This window comes from Chionomys nivalis, chromosome 4, assembly GCF_950005125.1.
Source record: "Chionomys nivalis chromosome 4, mChiNiv1.1, whole genome shotgun sequence".
Classification (NCBI taxonomy): Eukaryota; Metazoa; Chordata; class Mammalia; order Rodentia; family Cricetidae; genus Chionomys; species Chionomys nivalis.
Window position 1 is genome coordinate 16,773,744 of NC_080089.1, and position 13,424 is coordinate 16,787,167.

Below are 13,424 nucleotides of genomic sequence, written 5' to 3' on the forward strand. Positions count from 1 at the left end.
TAACTATCTGATATGCAGGCTAACAGATGTTAGCTCTGTTGGGGTCACGACACACAGGTTGAGAACCACTCAAAAGGGTTAAGGCATTTCAGCCCATACTGAGCCTCATTTTAAAGGATGCATGTACAATACGACAGTAATAGAATTTATTGAAATTAGAATCTTACTAAATTTCAAAATTATACTACAAGGTAAGCACTATCCAAAGTCCAGGCTGATGGTGCTCATGGTCCAACTTTTAGCTTTTGCCCAGATTCTGAGAGAATGTTGTAGTTCACTTACTAGAACGGGGGTTTTGTGTGGACCAGAGCTTTAGGATCAAGTCTTAATACTGCCAGATAAAGTGTGTACCCTTAAATTGAGCCCCACCCATACTGCTGTTTTTAGTAATCAATTCTACCTCACCGTTGCCTTCTGGGGTTCAGTTCTGATCAGAGACACTAATAATGAGTGTTTCTTATTAGCAAGAACATGAACAATAAAACGCTCCAAACCAAAAAATAGGGAGGACTTCCGTCAGCAAAGCCATCATGAAGTGACTTTGGTCTCAGTCGTCACTGAGCCACTGACACAGCCTGCCCACTGCCATAGATTCTCTTTCCAGCTGAGTGATAACATTGATCACACCATTTAGACTCAGCGCTCAGACCAGCGCAGCCTGCCCGGAAATCTGCATGGAGGCTAAAGCTCAAATGCCCTTTCGTGGAAAGACCTGGGAATTAACTCTCTGCCTTTTTAATGACTCTCCATTAGTTTCCCCAGTATTTATAAGGATTTCTTTCTTTCTTTTTTTTTGCATAACAAAATCCAACTCTAATCAATACACGCAGTATATCCCAGCTGATTAGTGTAATTCTTGCTCCAGCAGGATGTTGGCGCTCTGCCAGGCTTACCTAGCACACAATTAAGTAGCTGTAATGCCTGCTGCTGCCCAGCAGGCTTCATGAGTTAATAGGGAAAACCGGGACTGGCGCTTGCACTACCAGCCCCTGTGTGCCCTCTCTCTCACGCTCATCTGCTTATGGACACATACAGGATATGGCTAGAAAAACACAGGCTCAGACAACTACACCAACGCCAGAGGCACAGAAGTGTGAAAAGCTGATCCTCAGAGTCTTAACTCACCATCTTCTCCTTCTGGTAAATCCTCCAGAAAGAATAGATCCATCTCCCCACCTACAGTCCTGACCCAAGCTGGGAGAAAATGCTACACACAACAAGACTTGGGAATTTAAACTACCCACATCTACTGTCAGGAACTATGCTCAGTGATCTTCAAGCCCAATCTCAATAAACACAGTTCACTTAAAAAGAAATTAAGAACACTACATATTTCTCATGCTCCCATGGAGCTGATTTTAAGGAGATTTTGTTAAGCTCAAAGAATGACAAAGTATCTGAAAGACAATCTTTTCCAATTTCCATTCATTCAAGGAACAGTTTTTGAACATTTTGTATAATATAACATTCCTGAGACACACACCTGTTTGCTTGTTGATATGAATGGACTGGCCCTTAGATGACACCAATATTGCAGTATAATGTTTAAAAAGTAAAGATCTAAAATATAACAAGCTGTGATTTTTAATGGATCCTCTTATTAAGCACCATGTCACTGCTGGATTCATGGACATGGATGAACTTAGCGAACCGCAGACACTGTCTAGCCATCCTGCAAATTCTGATTCTCTTGCCACAATGGTCAGAATATGAATTCACAGTGTGTACTGAAATGCCTTAACCCCTTATGAGGTGGGTGGAGAGTAACTTAGTGTGACAGCAGTCATAGCACAGCATTTACAAGTGTTGCAATGTTTAAATATTAATTAGAAAAGGTCTCCAAAGGTCCTTGTAGTAACATTCTTCATTATGCGTTCTTTGTTTCTTGAAAGAGAGAGAGCTTGCCTCTGAGAGGTATTCCTGTTTTATCTTTTTTGGAGTTCAAGCTCCAGAAAAACACACTGTGACGTAGATAATTCTTGTATCAGCACTTCTTTGCAAGCAATGCCGCACTCTTGAAAGGTAAGCAATCACAGGCACAAGCCTCCTGGGTTATCTTTATCATACGGAGTGAGAACATTCAGGGAACTATCATGGTCTTGACTGACCAGTCAACAAGAACTGAGTATATATTCCGAAGGACTTTTCTTTCAGAGACAAAATGTGGACTTCAAACAGATATCCTAAATGGAACAGGATCCTAGCACCTCACAGGGATAAATTTTAATATCTGGCCTTATGCTTTCAGTAGTGAGAGTCAAAATCACTGCCTAGACTGAATATAAATAATCATTCAACTTTAAATATTAAATGTTGGCCAGGTCTAGTACTAATAAGAGTAAAGAACCAAACACTGGAGAGATGCCACTGAATCCCAGCAATGCTGCTTCATGCAGAGAGACTTCAGCTTAGCCATGCAGCTATGAGAGCTGCAGAAGAAAAAGCTCTTGGAGTAATAAAGTTGACGGTGCTAAACCTAAACCATTGACATTCTCCAAAATTTTGATCTTTCCGTGTTGATATAACACTGAGAGTGGAAAACTCTACTCCATGAAATGTTATTCCTTGTCTAAAATAAAAAAATAAATGTACCCCAAACCTGAAGTAGCTAACTCTTCAGATCACCCTTTACAGAGTGTAATGGTGTCTAAGTGCAGAGATGCGAGAACACAGGATGCCAGGTGCAGACACGACCTTCATGAGGGCATGCGGATTAGCCAGTGACCACAAGACTTGGGGTTGGACATGGGAGATAAGACACAGGCAATCCCATCTGGAGGGCACTGGCCTCCAGTCAGTGACCATGGGACTTGGGAAGAGACAAAGTGATCAAGAAGCAACTATGAAGGAATAAGAGAAAGAAAAGAGCAACTTTTCCAAAAGATCGATATGGGGTCTCCACAGACTAAGATGGGCATTAGCCTTCCTTAGTGTCTGCACAAGCAACCTGATGAGGCCAGAAATGTAAGCCTGGGGTGAATTATCCTTGACCAACTCTCCAGGTAATCTTAAACTTTAACATTTTCTCAATATCAAAACCAGGTGTACATTTGCATATTATTTTCTTCCTTTCTTTTGAGACAAAGTCTCCCCACATAACCTTGGCTGACCTTGAACTCTTTTCATAGACCAGTCTGGCCTCACACGCATAGAGATCCATCTGCCTCTGCCTAGGATAAAGTGCTGGAACTAATTCTTCGCCAATTGCCCTTTACTCCGATGCTTTTCCTCAGAGCAGTATAGAGGATAAAGGTCAAACTCTTTCCCAATAGCATATATTTGAAGGAATGCATATTTCCACAATGCACACACTCTTGTTTCTTTTTTAAAAAACCTCATGTCCCAACCTAAACTTAAGAAACAGATGGATTATTGAGAGACAAAATATTCTTCACTTAAATAAAAAAGTTTTCAAGACTGTGACGTCCACTAATTGAATACATTTAAAGTAAGATTTGCTTTGGGAAAATGTAAATGTATACTCAACATTTGAAAATGTAGCTATTGCATAAAACAATCTAGACTATTTGCTTTGATTATTATAATAACCACTGATGAGCTCTGAGAAGGAAGAAAATCTCACAAACACTGACATCCCCCCCTCTTTCTACTATATAGAAAATTTAGCAAAAGTATACAGAGTGCAAAGGTGCACTGCTGAACACAATTTGGGGATAAAGTGATTAACCCAAGAAATTCCATGCACACAGTCTACTCTTCCAAACTGAGAGACAATGATCTAATCACTGGATAATTCAAGGCAACCTCAGAAATACATGCTACCTTAATATCCTGTTCAAATGTTTACATTGCCCAATTTCCTTACGTGAGTGTAGTTACTCTCTCCTGAAGGGAACTCTAAGGCTTTCCTGTCTCCTTGTACAATTTAAGCAGCTGACAAGCCTGTGTTATTTCAATTCACCCTCTTCCTTGGCATGTTTACACACACACATATGACTTTCCTTTTACCTAATTGACAAATACCATACAGAAGAGAAATATAAATTTAGAAGAGTCAGTAGCCATATAGTTTAATATGTACAAGTCAAAAAATTATTACCAGCAATGGTGAAGTATGAAGAGCCAGCACAGACCATCAGTTGAGCTAACAGTGTGACACATTCTTTGTTCAGTCAGACTCTAAATGAGCTGTTATGCTAAAAAAAAAAAAAAAAAATTATGGAATTCTAAGATACTTTTAAACTGTTCCTAGGTAGAGGATATCTCTGGGAAGTTCTACTGCAAACTGTTTAAGAATTAGCTGTTCACAGAAAAGCCAGTGCATAGGCATAAACTAGACTAGAAAAGGCCACTGAAAGCCTTGATGGCTCTCTCTAAAGCTTTCTCTTTTAGCTGCTAGCATCCCCAGGCTTTCTCTTCACTAACTGCAACATGCACGAGCATTTGTGATCATCAAATGCAGTTCAAAGAGAAATACACCCTACAAGGATAAAAAAACAAAAATTTTCCAAACTCCTATAGAAGTGGAAAATTCCTCTTGCCACCAATCAGAAATAAAAGGGATTTGAACCTCTAAATGATTGACCAAAAAAAAACATAAAGGATATGGAAAAAATGTAAAACTATATATAAATAACACCACTAAATAAATCTAATATAAAATCTGTCGTTACTAATATGAAATTCTTCCCACAAGTTACCTGTGATCTGCTAAAACAAAACTTCTAGGAATGTTCCTGCTTTGCCTTGCACCCTGTGTAAAGGCACTAGAGGTGCCTAGAGCCCTGTGGGTGTTCACAGTGTTGGGGGCCATCTGTGTTTTCTGTGTGGGAGTAGTCATTGTGGTGAGATGGAACATCATGTCTGAATGTCGCAAATTTAAAAATAAATAAATAAAGGGGGAGGGGAAGAATAAAGGAGAGAGGGAAGAAAGAGGAAAGAAGAAAGGAGGAGGGAGAGAAGGAAGAAACGAGAGGACATGCTGTGGAAGTTATAAACACGACGTGACAAATGGTCAAACTGAAACCGCTGAGAAGATACAAAGATAAGGATGAGCTTTTCCTGAGTGAAATGTGCCCCAAGAAAGTTTTCCTGTCAATAAGCCCCAATCCTTGTTCACTAGGCAAACATTGTGAACAGCATCCAAATATGGACAGCAGACTTCAACATTCTTTAGTTATATTCAATTCTAGGCATATTTTCCATTTAACTGACTTTCTAAAGTCCTTATACAGTCTTACCAACTGAAGTTAGGTTTCCAATGGAGATACTGTACACTTCTGAATTCTGGTTTATCTGATGGCTACAATAAAACATTTTTACTTCAAGGACGGGAAAGAATCATACCTTTATCTCTCGACCATACCAGTCATATAATAGCTGTATGCATATGGCCCAATTTCATGTGTACACTTCTTAGAAATGAGGTTCTCCAGAGAAAAGAGAGGCTCAAGACACCTTGGTGGCAAGTTGTTACTTGACCCGTGTGAGCTGCATGAATCTCCTGCATTGATTTTCCACATATGAGGTCAGCCACTACCATCCTTCAGCTCCCACTGATTGTCAAGCACAGACACCCAGACACACCTAGAAATATATCTTAGAAGTCCAAAATATTCCTTACACATTTATACTTTAATAGTCAAGAGAATGTCGCCTGCAGTAGATGTTCTAGATTTCCAAAATGTCCAAGAGGCTTCTCCTACCAAAACAGCTTCATTAGACTTCTAAAGCAAACAAAACCTCCAAGAACTTTTGTTTACAAAAACAAACAATTAAAAAAATCTGACATTTGTACTGTCATTACTCACATATATCCTGATTGTAATGCCTGCCATAGGTAGGATTTAAGATGCTCTTAAGCGTTAAGTAGCATTTGGTGAAATTTAGTAGGACTGATAATTCGGGGTACATCTAAAACACGAAGCATCACTTGGCTGCTCTGGAGCTCTCATTTGACCTTGTGTGACATTGAAAAGACTACATGTTTTCTCAAGTCCTTGGAATGTAATTTGGTGACCATCCTTAAGAAATTAATTCTTTATTTAGTTAAGTCTCCATGGTTATGCCTCCCTTATCTATTGTGGGCACTTGTCTCTAGTATAGCAGAAGAATAAAACAGAAAAGGAAAAAAAGGTAGATGAGCAGAATCCTATGTACTCCTGTTGTAAAAACTTGCAGTAATAACAAACATGGAGATTCCCCTCTCATATTCAGGAATCGTGATCACATTCAGTCTATTTCCTTTTCTTGGTTTTGCTTATTGTTTTGTCCTGTCAGCTTCAGTGTAAGCAGCAAAACTAATTGGTGAGGTACCTTCAGAATTCCCTGTGCCATACCTAGCTGTTTGTCTATAGCTAAGTCTCAGATATGGAGAGGTAAGGCTCAGAACACACCATTTACACTTGCATTCAGGCTTCCAGACACATTCCCAAACCCCGAGTCCTGTTTGAACTTGGCACTGTGGAGAACCACAAGAGGATAATGGAGAAAAGGTTGGATAAATTCTGTAATCCCTCATAGACTATCAAATACCATTCCAACATCCTCTTTAGCATGTCCAGTGACTACATTATATGTTCAGGCTTCATTAAGATTAATAAAAGGAGATAAATGGTAGGGAATATGATCAGCTCACTATCACTGCATCTAAGTGTATGTATAAGTGCAATATATATGTATATGTATATACATATATATATATAAAATTGAGAGAGCAAACTCACTGAGAACGAAAACTATACCTCTTCTAAAAATGTATACCATCTCATATTCACTCACCATTCTATTCGAGGCACTGCTCATTATCACTGTTTTTTTTTTCAGTTAATAACTGCAAATATGTTTTGATTTACAGGGCAGATGCACGCTTGTCTCCCACTTTACCATGGAACAAGGAGTATTCAAAGAATTGAAGGATGCTTTTAGTGGTCAGTATGGTAGGATGTGGAACACCTAGGAGCAAGCCTCAGTGAGGGATTGGCTAGATTTGGGTAGACTGTGGACTTGCCTCTGAGGGATTTCCTTAATCGGACTAAGTGAGATGGGAAGACCCATCCCGAATGTGAGCAGACCACTCCATGGTCTGGGCAGTGGACTTAGTGAGGAGAGAGGCAGCTGAGCGCAAACATTTATTGGTCTCTGCTTGTTGACTATGGATACAATGTGACCAATTGTCCCTAGCTCCTGCCACTGTAATGAGCAGGCCTATAATCTGGAATTGTGAACTTGGTAAATAGTTTCTCTCCTAAATTGCTTAGGTCAGATTGTTTTTATTGCTGCAACAAGAAGAGAAACAAAGATTCAAAGGATTGGGTGTAGCCAGCTATTCTTTGAATCTTATGAATTCTGGGCATGGAGGTAATAGCCTTTGGTCCTAACACTTGGGAGTTAGGAGGAAGACTCTCAGTTTAAAGCCAGCCTGGCTACATATGAATTCCAGGCCACATGGCAGGGTCTTATCTTTTAAAACAAAAGAAAAGGTGTTGAAATGATATAAGCAACAGTGAAAGATTAAGTAGAGACAAATGAAAGTGAACTCAACTTGTAAAAAAGAAAAACAAAAAAGCTAATTACCTTAAAATCTGCATGGCTTTGCATAATGAAAAACAGAAACACACCTAGAAGCAAGCATTAGTAATTCCTTCATTAAACATAATCTATGGTTTACCATATTGAATGCTTAAAGGCTGAGAAAGTTAGATTTGAGACCTATCCAGGTCCTGTGTGTAACCTTTGTATCTAAGAAGGCATCATCTTCAGAAGATAATATCTGAGGGAAGACAATGCTTGACCCCACCCAGAAATCTTCCAAGGTTTCTATATCAGCGCATGACAACAGAATCAGCCAAGTAGGGCTCATAGGGACTCACAGAGACTGAAGAGACAATCATGGAGCCTGCATTTATGCTATGGTTGTTAGCTTGTGTTTTTGTGGGACTTCTAACTGTGGGAATGGGAGTGTCTCTGACTCTTTCACCTGCTCTTGGGATCCTTTTCCTCCTACTCAATTGCCTCACTCAGCCATGAGACTAGGATTTGTGTCTAGTATTATTGTAACTTGCTATTCCGTGTTTGGTTGATATCCTGGAAGGCCTGCTCTTTCTGAATGGAAAGAAACAGCAGATCTGGGGGAGAGGGGAGCTTGTGGGGAGAAGAGTGGAGGGAAGGGAAAGGGTTGAGAGATGGGAGGAGTAGAGAGAGGGGAGGGTGTGGTCAAGATGTAATGTATTCAAGATAATAAACAAACAAAGAAACAAATCAATTGAATTGGGGGTTGGCGAGAACTAAGGAGGAAGAAGGTAATGTTGAAGTTGAATCTAACTTGGGAATTCCACTTCAATCCACAATCTCTAGAACGGGTAATTTATTATTTTCCTTGTGACTGACAGAAGCTGAAACAGAGCAATTCGAGCCACCAGACAAGTCCTCTGTATCTTCTCAATAAAGCCAGTCTGTGGCCAGAAGCTGATTGTTTTAAAGGGCAGTTCCTCAAAAATATTCTTGGAGAAAAATGGAGAAAGGAGTCAGCGGGGAGAAAAGTCATTAGATGAGAAGATCTTCAAAGAAATCACTATGTTTGAAATACCAGTGGAGACAAATGAACACACGGAGAAAAGCTTTCTACACCCAGGCTCCTGAAGGAAGCTGACACTGTGGGTCTTCACATGCTCATCCTCACAGTTGGGTAGAAATAAGCAGATAGTGGTGTAATCAACAGTAAGATAAAGGAAGGGAAGGAAGAAGAGGCAAAGAGGAAGAAAAAATGGAACAAATGACAGGGAGGAAGTAAAAGAGAGAAGAATGGCAGAAACTTGTTAATAAACAGCAGGGCTGTCCCTGTTCCTCCCTTTAGTGTTAGTAAACATGCTCATTGGTGGACTTCTCCTGGATGAAGAAACTAGACAGGAAACTAGTCCTACCCCTTGGGCTTATTAACCACCCTCATTTTGAGACCCGGTTTGGTTTTATGGTTCAGGCTAGCCTGGTAGCCTAAAATTCACTGTGGACTCTAGAATGACCTTGAACTTCTGATCCTCCTGCTTCCATAACCTGAGTGCTGAGACTATAGCAGGTCCCTTGCTTTTCATTGCCCCTTCCAGTTCTGGTGTTTCCACACTCAGTAAAGATGGGCCTCATCAATGTAAAGGAGCAAGTTCACCTCAGCCTAGGACATGAACCTTACTCAATGTTCTTACAGAAGGAAAATCCTGTGGGTAACTCGGAGGGAAATACGAGACATACCCCACTTGTATGCATACCCCTTTCATCCAGCAGTCACCTGGCTCCAACAGAGGCACACCAGACCCAACACAATAGTAACAAGAAAAAGTCACTAGGTTGCTGGTCTGTGAGGAAACATGAACATACCTTAGCAACACAGCCCCTCACAGATCACCCTCTGACTGGAGGGTTATGATTAAAGACCCTATTCTTGATGGTGGTTGCCTATTTCTTTCCACTTGACATAACTCATTATCTAGATTAGAGCCGGCTCTTTCCCAGCATGGGAAGAACACTGGGATGATAACACAACCTGCCACTGTTCTTGTGTGAGCAGTCAGAAGAACTCCGGCGTCACAAAAAGCCGTGAGCTAGCAAAATACCCACATACCACACAGGTCAGTGGGCACCCCACCCCTACCCAGTCCCGTTTATTGCTACTAGTTTCATTTCTTACTAACTCAGCATAAATGTAATTGCTACTTAACAGACTGACTGGGTTTCAACTATTTAAAAATTCCCAAAATGTCTCTGCCAGAAACCAGAATAAATAAAAATGGAAGGTGGAGGCAAGGCTGCAAAGCCGGTCCCTGGGCAACACATCCTGGCTGTGAAAATCCTGCAGTGATGAGGGATTCAGCCAGCTCAGCAGCTGACCAATTTCTGATCTCTCGGCCAGCTGTCTCTCAGGCAGAGTTCTGTGTGGCTCAGATATGAAGACATTAACTGCGGGGACAGTTCTGGGAACTTTCTCCTTCCAGAGCATAGTACATAGAAACCGACTCCAACGTCATTCATTGTACAAGTCCCGCAGACAACAAAGGGGACTTTTGATTGAATTGGTTTTAACTCTTTGCTTTAATTCTGATAGACAACTTTTCTCCCTATACAATGTTAAGGGAAAAAGAAAAAAAAAAAACAATTGAATTCCTCACCCGCACCAACCGTACTGCATAAAAAGCATGTCAAGAAGCAGAAGTTATTGCGCATTTAAAAAACTCTTTGTCTTTTGGCTCCCTGTTTTCCTTGCGTGCTTTTTAAAAACATTCTCCCCGTGCAACTGTCCAATTTTGGCATAAGAAGGAAAAAGGGCAAAGGTTTAGGGTGGAGAGTAGAAGTTGTCAATGACCAGAAATTCCTAGGCGTCCATATAATTTCTATTTCTCAATCTCTTCTCCCTCCTCTCTCCCATCTCCTCCCTTTCTTTCCTGATGAGATTCAATCTCCACATCACACTGAGCCCCTCCCCCACCCTTACCCCGCCCCCGCGCAGGCACTGGTTAACCCAGAGTTGGGTGCCTGCCGCAGCCAGGGAGCTATGCTCTTTCCATCCACGCTGTGATGCCGGCCTCTGGGTCCTCAATTCCTAGATGGCAGTTAGCCCTTTCCAGTGCCTGAATCAAGGAAGCTTCGCCTGCAGTATGTCTGGCCCGTTTTTGTCTTTCTACATTTATTTTAACTCGGCCCGGGCGCAAGCAAATCCTGGCAACAAAGCCGGGAGCTCAAAGCCACCGAGGTGGACTGGCGGCCAGTTCCCCGCCCCTCCTCCCACCACCCAAACTCGTCTTTGAAAAGACAAGCATCGGGCCAGAAAAATGAATGTGCCGGTGGAAAGGAGAATAAAAGACTGGGACGCTAGTGTCCATGAGTGCTGTGAGCTTTGCAGTTTTCTTCTATATACCTTTTAAACATCAAGGCTTAAAAGCTAGGAAACCACTCCGGATTGCTGTGCGGGAGCCGACCCTGGTGAGCTCAAGGCTCCCGCCCTGCGCCCTCCCCCATCTGACTGAGTCGGGGAGAGCGGGTGCTTGGCGCGGTTTGTCTGACACTTGTAAATGGAAGTGGGATCCAACTTGGAAGCAAACACGCCGGAGTCTGGGGGGCGGGGAGGAGGGGAAACCAGAGAAAGACTCTCCCATTCTTCGCCTGGTCCAGTGTTTCTCCCTCAAGCCGCTGTATACCGGGTTCGGGAATACCCCAAGCAAGATCCAGGTCCCGAGCGCACGCGGCGGCCAAGTGGGGCTCTCCTAGGGAGGCTCGGAAAACTAGCTGACCTTGTTCCGGGATGCCAGCGCTTCTTGCTTCCAGGAGACTCCTAGCCTCCACGGCCACCTCACTGTCTGCAGCCTATCCCTACCTTCACGTCCATTTGTGGACAACCCCATGGCCGGGCTTGCTCGTTATTGTATTTCAAGGTGGGTGACACAACCAGCACGCACACCCAAGAGCGCCCCCTTTCCTCTGGTAGCAGGAGCCAGGAGATGAGCCTTAGCGCGCCCGGGAACACCCGCCACTCTGCATCCCATCCTCTCTCCAAGCGTACCACAACAAGCAAGAGACGGACAGAGAAAAGCAACACGAGTTGCTTTCTGCAAAGTCTAATCCTGGTCAGAGCTTAAACATTCCCGAAAACACACGCGACAAAAGTCAGCTGGGGAAAGAAACGGTGAACGTGGTATACTGCTAAAAATACCCGGGCTCGCCACCTCTCGTCAGCCCAGCCCGATGCATTTTAGCTCAGCGACCCCAGCTGGCCAAGTCCTCTTGCTCACCGAGCGCGAAGCGAAATCCATTCAGAACCCCCCTGCCACCTCCAGCTAGCTCCCTAAGATCCCTAACTGTACTCTGGCGAACCTACAGTCCCGCTCAGCACCCTCAGAAGGACTCCGGGCGCGGAACAGTGCGCCTTCAACATGCCCACGCGGAGCCGCAAGGGCCCTTCGGCATCCCCGGGATGGTCAGACTCGGGCTATTCTCTTTTCAAATAGCAAAGCTCGTTCTCCCACCCGCCAAAAATCATGTTTTCTCCCAAAGGATTCGGGTGGATCTCGTCAAAACAACAGGGATCATCTCCTGACTATTCGGCCAAAGTGTCGCACCAGTTAAAAGTCTGCTGTCATTCAGTACCTTTCACTAACCTACAAGACTCAGACCTGGGGAGAGGACCGGCGAAGTCTGGGCCGTACTTGTCCGGTGGAAGTGAAGGCTGGGTTCTCTGCTCCACTCCTAGCCGCCTCTAGCAAGCACCCAACTTGCGCCTCTGGGTCCTGCAAGTGCATCCATTGGCATCTGCGCCTTCCCACTGAATGCTGCAAGCGCCAGCTACCAAGCAGACTGGCCACTTGATCAAATCCACCTGCAGCCAGCCGCCACAGATCAGTGAGGACCCAGAGCAGTGTGCAAGCATGCAGACGCGCAAACCCTCTCTTCTCTTAATCCTAGCTCTAAACTTGACCAACTCCCGTACTCATCTCCTGGCTCCTGACGCAGGGCTGAGCCTCCCTGGGTTCTAGCTAGTAGCGGTAAAGACCACAGCTCCCGGTAGCACCCAGGCAGGAACTTTACAAGGTGAAAAGTTTCCCCCACGTTTTCTGGTGGCTTTAGCTTGCCGGAGGCCCCATCACAGCCTCTCTGTAACCTGGTAGCTGGGGCGGTACTGAGAAAGGTGCGCTCAGACCAGTGCACCATGCAGCCAAATAAGCACGCTAAAAATCCTCACGCACCCTTGCCTCGGCCGGCGATGCTCTCCTGCACCAGACGCGTCCTCCGTGGTCTTCCTTTCCGGCCTAGGGTGTGCTGGCCACCCCGCCGCCACCGCCGCAGTGCTCGCCGCGTGCTCCCGACTGAGGCTGGGGCAGCGAGTGGAGGTGCCCGGCGCTTGGTGCTCAGGACGCCGCTACCGCTGCGGGTTAGCGGGCGGAGGAGGGGAGTCGGAGGAGGATGGCGGCAGGAGGAGGGGGACCGGGAACGAGGTCCCACCGCACAGCCCAGATCACAGCGCAGCCTGCCGGGAGGAGCGGTTCTCGCGTCTGCTTTCGGCAGCCTGCACCGCTACTGCTAGTCTAGGAGCTGCTCCGGGTTCCCCCTCGCTGCCGCCGCCTTACTGCCAAGACCCAGCTTCGCTGTCTCCGCCTCCCTCCCCGCAGAGCTGCGTCCTCGTGGGGGGACGGCCAGTGATCTCCCAGCTCCACGCACAGACGAGGGGCGCGGGTGGGGGCCGGGGAGACGCGGCTGCCCGCAGCAGGATGCTCTGGGCGCCTCTCCTGGAAGCTGGACTAATTTTAGAGACGAGGCTTCCTCCACCCCTCGCTGGACTGAAAGAACGCACCAAAGTGCGGTGCAGAGGCAGTAGTGGGGAGAGCTCCCTGCCGTTTTGAGAGCGTGCGCGCACGCACCACATTCAATCTCCCTGGCGATGCATCCCGCTGCCGAGAGTGCACTAGACTTCTCCGGAACAGATG

The 13,424-nt window shown here is 44.7% G+C and overlaps 1 protein-coding gene across 5 annotated transcripts in view; it reads right to left on the reverse strand.

Moving 5' to 3' along the window:
• Window positions 1-13,036, reverse strand: part of Fat3 (FAT atypical cadherin 3) — a 596,674-nt gene extending 583,638 nt beyond the window's left edge. For all 5 annotated transcript variants that reach the window (XM_057767110.1, XM_057767108.1, XM_057767109.1 and 2 more), the window contains exon 1: window positions 12,687-13,036. The gene's annotated coding sequence lies outside the window, so the exon portion shown is untranslated. The remainder of the gene's footprint in view (window positions 1-12,686) is intronic.
• Between the last annotated feature and the right edge of the window lie 388 nt (window positions 13,037-13,424).